At 45.3% G+C, this 8,203-nt stretch overlaps 1 protein-coding gene across 1 annotated transcript in view; it reads left to right on the top strand.

The window, feature by feature from the left end:
* Positions 1–513: 513 nt before the first annotated feature.
* LOC311232302 (NACHT, LRR and PYD domains-containing protein 1-like) overlaps positions 514–8,203 on the top strand; it is a 52,484-nt gene continuing 44,794 nt past the window's right edge. Inside the window, exons 1-2 of the mRNA XM_084319055.1 lie at positions 514–554; positions 653–697. The gene's annotated coding sequence lies outside the window, so the exon portion shown is untranslated. The remainder of the gene's footprint in view (positions 555–652; positions 698–8,203) is intronic.

Raw genomic sequence — 8,203 nt, 5'->3', positions numbered from 1 at the left:
CCCCCATTTTCAATTAATCATAAATGTACAGTTCCCTCCCCCTTGTATATATTTACTGTATGTCACAAATGTAACAGTACTGCATGGTCTGCATCCCCTTAACAATTGTGTGTATTGAGCTGTACTGTACCCATTCTGCATCTGTTAATAAAGTTTTCAATCAATCAATCCCGCAGTGCAATACTCCAATTCAGCCATTGGGTGGGACGGTCACGTGACCCAAATCAGCCAATGGAAGCGAGGGTCCCGCAGTGCAATACTCCAATTCAGCCATTGGGTGGGACGGTCACGTGACCCAACTCAGCCAATGGAAGCGAGGGTCCCTACAGTGTGCGTCTTTAACCTCGTTCCCAGCTTTATCTCGTGGGTCCCTAGTCTACAGTGTGGGTCCTGAGAGTGTGGGTGGCTGTCGTTCTGCAGCTAGATGCATCTCGCTCTGTCCACCTCCCCCCTCCCCTCACTGGCTGCTATCTGTCGACACTGTTCTCAGGAGTCAACCAGGAAATAGTTACGTCTCTGAAACAGTCGACGAGAGGGAGAGGAGGAAGCAGAAGGTAAGAAACTGTCTCTCATTTTCGCGAACAATATGTTTTACAGACTCAACGAATAAGTAGATATATATATATATATTTTTTTTTTTTTACATTTTCAGAAAACATTGAGCTGCTGCGGAACAAACCCGAACGCCAACAGAGAGGCAGGTACCTTTACTTCTATAGAGACACACTTTTCTGATGGCCTCGCCCAAACCCTAACCACACACCTGTTACCATAAACTAACCCTAACCCCAACTTTCTATCTTAACCACAACTGTTAATAGTTCAAATGAACCATCATAGTATTTAATTGGCAATTGCTGTGTTTGTATCATGGCGGCTGGCCTAGCAGTGTCTATTCGAAAGGCAACCGGTTCATGCGTTTTGCGAACCCAATCGCGTGACGCGCCCATTTCCGCCTCGACCAGCAGAAAACGACCTAACGCCTAGTTTATCTTTATCTAAAATTACAAACATCACAAAACAAACTGGTCAGACTACTACTTGACCTGAACCCCAGAACCCACCTCACCCCTGCCCACTTTGACAACCTAGGATGGCTTAGAGTAGACGACAGAGTACAGCAACTTGCAATGGGCCTGGTCTACAAAATACACTATACGACCGGGGTACCCATCTACATGTCAAAATACTTCCCAAAGGTCAGTGAATACCACAACCACTACACCAGAGGAAGCTCAACAAATCATGTTAAACCCAGATTCGGCTCAAACGAGGGACTAAACACGTTTCGCAATTATGCCACAACAATGTGGAACGCCCTACCCAAAGCTGTAAAGGAATGTGAATCCCTGCCCACATTCAAAACCGCTCTTAAAGAGCACCTACGGGAGGCTGCAATTCGAAACTGGCCACCGTAAATGCCCAAAACCCCCACCACCTCCTAATAGACAGTCTCCTCCCCACCGCATGTATATATTCCCTCCCCGCCGTATGTATATTTCTCTCCCACCCACCCACCCCCTCCTAATGTACAGTCCCCTCCCCATCATATGTATATACTCTGTCAGGATCTAGGGGTAACTACTGTATATTTGAATACCGCTTATGTCACAAATGTATCGGTACTAAATACCTATGTCCCTATGCCATAAATGTCATGTATGTTGTGTATGTCATAAATGTCTATATGAATTGAAAATGGGGGACCCTGATGGAAACAAGACAAACGTCTTTCTCAGGTCTGCATCCCCTTAACAATTGTATGTATTGAGCCGTACTGTATTGTACCCATTCTGCAATCTGTTAAATAAAGTTTTCATTCATTCATTCATATCAGGCACTGGTTAAGCTTAGGCGACTCTTTCGAAGTTGGTTAAGGTTAGAGTTTGGAATCAGGGCTGGCGTTCTATCGCCATGCTCTAAGACAAACTCTAACCTTAACCAACTTCGAAAGAGTGCCTAAGCTTAACCGGCGAAAGAACTTGCCGTCACACGATTGGTGCGACCAGAAACAGCAGTGGCCAATCAGAGCGCAAAACGCAACCCGCGAGTGCCTGTGTGCGTGGCTGGTGTGTTTGCACTGGTAGTGGTGGGAGCACTCGACCTGCTGCGACCACAATCATTGTTAGTAGGGATGCCCCGATCGATCGGCCACCGATCGTTATCGGCCGATAATCAGTATAAATATGCGATCGGGGAATTCCGATAATTAGTCATATTCGCCGATCGCGGAAACTGATCAAGTGGATATCTCACTCGCTTGTCTCAGACGCACAGGACCTGCAAACTGCTCCTCCTCCCTAGCCCCGCCCGTACCCGTGTAGAGTTTGTAAACACAGAGGAGGCGGACCTCCTCTGCTGAGTCTAGATAGTGCATTCGACCTGAGCTAACGTTAGCTACCTAGCTATCGTTACTGTTTAAACAAAATTACCCAGTCAACTATTCACTTTTAGTAGGCATTGTCTAACGGTATTTAGCCGGCTAGCTACTGATAGCTCCGGATATCAACAAATGCCCCAGAAGTCTAGTGGTCCATGTTGATATCTCCGTTAGCTTGCGTTAGCTGACGTTAGTTCACCGTTCAAAACGAAATGTCCGATTGAACTAAATAGTTGTCTTAACGTCATCTAGCCGGCTAGCAGTAGCTACAGATAGCTCCTGATATCAATGTCTTATATCAATGTCTTATCAATGTCTTATAACATCTAGTCGGCCAGCTACCGATAGCTCCTGACATCAACAAACGCTCCACAAAGTCTAGTAGAGACGTGTATGCTACCTGTTAGCTCACGTTAGCGCAAGTTAGTTCACCGTTCAAAACGAAATGTCCCATTGAACTAAATAATTCACTGAGGCGTTGTATTAACGTTATATATCCGGCTAGCAGTAGCTACAGATAGCTCCTGATATCAATGTCTTATAACACTGATTCGATGCGTATTCGAGCTGAGGGCTTGCTGAGCACAGTTAAGTAACGTTATGCCAATAGGGTCCAGGTGCAGCGCCGGAGAATCCTGGCCGTAGCTCTGCTCGAGGCTACTTGAGTATAGGTCCAGGTGCAGCTCCGGAGAATCCTGGCCATAGCTGGAGGCTACTAGAGTACACACAGACAGTGGAGCTTGTTGCGTGGTGGCGATGTCTCGCAGACAATACAAGTACAAGTCTAATTATATAATATATATATTTTATTAAAAAAAAAAAAAAAAAATTATATAAAATAATTTTTAATTTCTTTTTAATCAAAAACGATCGGTATCGGATCGGTATCGGCCGATATGGCTCACGACGATCGGTGATCGGTATCGGTGGCAAAAAACGTGATAGGGGCATCCCTAATTGTTAGTTTGACTTCTGGTACAGAATCCTTAAGTGAAAGGGATAGTTCACTTCAGTAGAACATGTCAAAATTCGAGTAGGGTCCAGCTGCAGCGCCGGAGAATCCTCTCAAGGGGCAAGCCTGTGGCAGCCACAGAGAGCCCGCTGATTGGCAGCAGGGATGCAGTCGTAATATCAGAACTGCCTGGACGCGTGTATACTTTCCACAACAAATGTTTGTTTCCGCGTTCGAGTTTTGCGCTCTGATTGGCCAGGTCATGACGTGACATGTGCGCCAATCGTGGGACAGCAAGTTCTGCGCCTATTTCCGGGTCTAACAGCCTGCAAACTACCTGGCGTTCTATCACCATGCTCTAAGACAAACTCTAACCTTAACCAACTTCGAAAGAGCGCTTAACCAGTGTAGAAACTTGCGGTCCCACGATTGGCGCACATGTCACATGACCAGAAACGTGCGTGGCCAATCAGAGACGTGGAAACAAACATTTGTTGTCCAAAGTATTCAGAACTGCCTGGACGCCACGTGCATGCGCGCGCATGCGCATACATGTTCCCTCGCGGTCGCACAGAACAGATGATTATTATGCATAAATAGTAGGAAACATGTTTGTATAGGAAATTACTAGTTTTAGTTTAGTTTTTGTAAATATTGCCTTGAAATAGAGAAGCTGAAAAAGGTAGCAGGATGTAGCCTTCAATATATAAAGAAATTATATTGTCAACACACAGATATGGTTGAAAAACAAACAATGTTTTAAATGTAATTGTAGATACAATATTGTAGTTACAATTTCTTTAATTGAATTAACTTAAACTAGACAAGTAAATGCAAACTAAATTAACAATGTAACTTACAGTTTATAGAAGGACAGTTTCCTTCTGAAGCACAACTTAATGCCTCATCCTTCCAGTCGGGACCATTTGTCACATAGTGAGAGTTCCACAGATCATCTCTTTCTTTGTTATGTTAGTATTGGTATCCTATTATTATGCAAAGTCTAAGTGATAGATACGGTAAGTGCCGGGTAGTGTAGTTGAAGACACCTGACGACACCTGACGACCTGCGCTATTGTTATAAGACGGTGGGTACTTAGTACTGAGTGGAGCACATTTTCTGCTCAGAAAACTGCTAGGACAGCGTGGTACCCCGTGGGACCACCACTGCATCACTGATTGGTGGAAAGTACGGACGTTTCTCGAAGTACTCGGAGGTGCATGCCATCTAAAGGTGCTCCCATGGTTGAGCAGACTGTACACGGACTGGACTCCGCGGAGGTCTGCTGGACTCTTTGAGCTTTCGTAGTCGAGCGGACCTCCGCGGACCAATTTCCTACATGTCTCGCGCCAGTTTACACAATTTTCCCCACGCTGTTCAACTTCTGTCATGTCGTCGTCATCCGATGTCAAAATAAAGAGTGTTATCTCCGTTTCCAATATTTCGATAATAAAACGGGCAGTTTTACGCACTTGAATAACAGGTATTATAGGCAGCGAGATGCAATGTACCGTATAGGCTTGAGGTGGACAGCGCGTGGTGCTGAAATGACAAACACGCATTGCATGAAATAAAACCACCAGTTTTATTTCGAAATATTGGAAACTGAGATCTCCGTTTCCAATATTTCGAAATAAAACTGACCGTTTTACACCATTTAGAAAAGCCATTCAAACATCTCAAGCCCTACTCTCTTGGCACGGAGCGAGTGGTCAGAGTAAAATGCAGATCGGTGTCACATTAAATGCAGTTCGATGTCAACCAAAACGCCGAGCAGCGTTTTGTGTGACACCAAGTCAGCGGCGCGGACGTCCGCGCTAGGGATGCACCGATATGAAAAATTTCCACCGATATCGATTGTTCAACTAACACAATCGGCCGATACCGATACTGATATTTGTGGCAATTTTTTTTTTTTTTCTTTTTTTTGTAATATATATATATTTTTTGTAATATATATATATTTTTTTATGAAACTACTGTATATTTGTGTTAAAAATTGTGCTCACCGATATGAACATAAGCCTCTTTACTTACTTAAAAAAAGGAAACATCAAGAAATAGCACCATCTCTCTCCCAGTATGGTCTGCCGGGCTGCAGCTAGATACTAGTTCTCCCAGTATGGTCTACTGGGCTGCAGCTGGATACTATTGTCTCAACCAGAGCTCTCAACCAATGAAATTTTGATTGACAGTCGATTCTGCCAATTACATCACACACCGCTTGCACCCGCCTCTGCTGTTACCACCAATCGGCAAGCGCGTATACATTTTTTACTTCCGCTTTTGTCCGCCATTGATTTTGACAAGAGCTGAGCTCTACAACAACAACAACGTTAGATCCCCGCGGCGGCGCGGCTGACGTTTAGCTTTTAGCTCCGCAGGATGACTAAACGAGGCATAATGATTTTACTACAACGAATGTTATAATAAAACAAAGCCTTTCTATACATGTGTCTGATTGAAAACTTTATTAACAGATTGCAGAATGGGTAAAACTCGGGGCTCTATGAGTAACGGAAGGAACTGAGCTAGTATGAACGAGTAATGCTTGCTACGTTCGGGTAAATAATATGCTGATGTTATTGAACGTGTAACACTAACTAAATAACGTTAATGCCACAAAACGAATGCATTTGTTAATCATAAGTAGTAACTTTGATGCAGTAGCTTGCAGTGCATGTGAGCGGATCGGAGCGCTCGAAAAATCCGCTCTTCGCTCTAGACGTCTGGTTCCGCTCCCATCCGCTCATGTTGGCCCGCCCCCCCAAGTCGCTCACCGCTCACCTTCATTTACGAAATAAGCGCTCCCCGCGCCACATCGCTCCACAGATTTTTTTTTTTTTTTTTTGGAGCATGATGTCAATTCGCTTGATTTGACCAAACTACAACAGTCTACACCCCTTGGGCCCCTTAATAATTGTTTGTATTGAGCCGTATTGTAATTGTACCCATTCTGCAATGTTAAATAACGTTCACTACCTTTTCTAAGCGATGGTAGCTTTCCTAGCCACAATGCTATGGTTGCGGCCATTCACGTTAGCATGTAAGCTAACGACAACAACAATGGCGGCATATACTTTTGTCTAACAGGATGTGAGTGACGGTTCACCCTTCTCATTGCTTGAAAATGGCCTTCATGTTTGTACATCGCCACCCGTTGCTTTGACATTGTACTACATGTATATTATATCAGTGTTAAACCACTGTGTGAGCGGAGCGGATTGGAGCGGAGGAGAACTCTCGCTCCGGACGTCGCGCCGACCCATTTTAAAACCCACTCCGTCGCTCACGTCAAAACCGCCCGCTCCCCGCGCCGCACCGCTCGCATGCTCTGGTAGCTTGTGTGTGTGTGGGCCGGGGGCGGCGTTGTGCAGGTTGCTTATAGCTTATCCGCAACAGTAAGTTACTTCTGGGGTAGGCCTGATTGGCCCCGACAGGCACGTGACGCGCAACTTTCTCTGCCGCGGAGCGTAGCGGCCGAGCTCGGAGCGGCAGAGCGGAGCTCATTATATGCCAGTAACCGCCCCCTAATTCAGTATCCAGAAATAGCTCAATTGGCAAGACTGCATGGCTGTGGATCCTACGGCTCGTTGCTGGCGAGTTCGATTCCCTTCAATTTATTTATTTTTTATTTTTTTTAACGTGCATTCGCATTCTTTCGCCGTTTCATTTCGCCGGTTAAGTTTAGGCATTGTTTCGGAGTTGGTTAAGGTTAGGCATTGTTTCGGAGTTGCTTAAGGTTAGAAGGGTTAAGTTTAGGCGCTGTTAAGGAGCTGGTTAAGGTTAGAGTTTGACTTAGAGAATGGCAATCTTTTTTAACGTGCATTCATTTCGCCGGTTAAGTTTAGGCATTGTTTCGGAGTTGGTTAAGGTTAGGCATTGTTTCGGAGTTGCTTAAGGTTAGAAGGGTTAAGTTTAGGCGCTGTTAAGGAGCTGGTTAAGGTTAGAGTTTGTGAGTATAGCAAAGAGTATAGCAATAGACAGCCTATTTCCGCGCGACAGCTCTCAGCAGCCTCGTTGCGCGTCCTGAGTTTGCCGCGTCACGTGCCTGTCGGGGCCAATCAGGCCTACCCCGGAAGTAACTTACTGTTGCGGAACAGTTACAGGCGTGCAGGTCGCGACGCTACTGAACTTTTTTTCGCCTTTTGACGCGACACAAATTGATGGATATTTATCGGCTACTGCCATCGGCACACTCGAGCTTATCGGCCGATAGGCCGATTGCAGTCAACAAGGCACTTATCGGCCGATACCGATACCCGACCGATACATCGGTGCACCCCTAATCCGCGCATTAGAAAATTGGAGCTTCGCACTTGGAGTCTGCTTTGGGTTTGCTTTGAGTACCCTTTGGGTCCGCTTTGAGTCCACGGGAGTCTGCTCCGTGTACGGTCCGTTTGACTATGGGAGGAGCTTAAGAATGAAGTGAGCGTGTGTTATTGGAATGATTGATTGATTAATTGAAAATTTGATTAATGTCCGCCTTGTTTCGAACTGGTTATGCTTAGGCCCTCTTTCGAAGTCGGTTATGCTTAGAGTTTATCTTTTAGAGCAGGGCGATAGACCACCAGCCCTGATTCCAAACTCTAAGCATAACTGACTTCGAAAGAGGGCGACTTAGAAAGAGGGCCTAAGCATAACCAGTTTGAAACAAGGCGGACATTAATACAATTTTCAATCAATCAATCAATCTAATAACACGCTCACTTAAAACAGCTCACCTCCGAGCTGCTTCTATAGAAAGTAGGTTCGTACTTTACACCAGACGTACATCAGCCCGCTCCCTCTGTGGCTGCCACAGGCTTGCAGAGTGAGAGGATTCTCCAGTGCTGCAGCTGGACCCTATTGGCTTTTGCCATTATTTCCT

Source organism: Notolepis coatsorum, assembly GCF_963971535.1.
Source record: "Notolepis coatsorum genome assembly, chromosome: 7".
Lineage (NCBI taxonomy): Eukaryota > Metazoa > Chordata > Actinopteri > Aulopiformes > Paralepididae > Notolepis > Notolepis coatsorum.
Note: the sequence above shows the minus strand (reverse complement) of the source record. Positions and strands in the feature narration are given on the sequence as shown.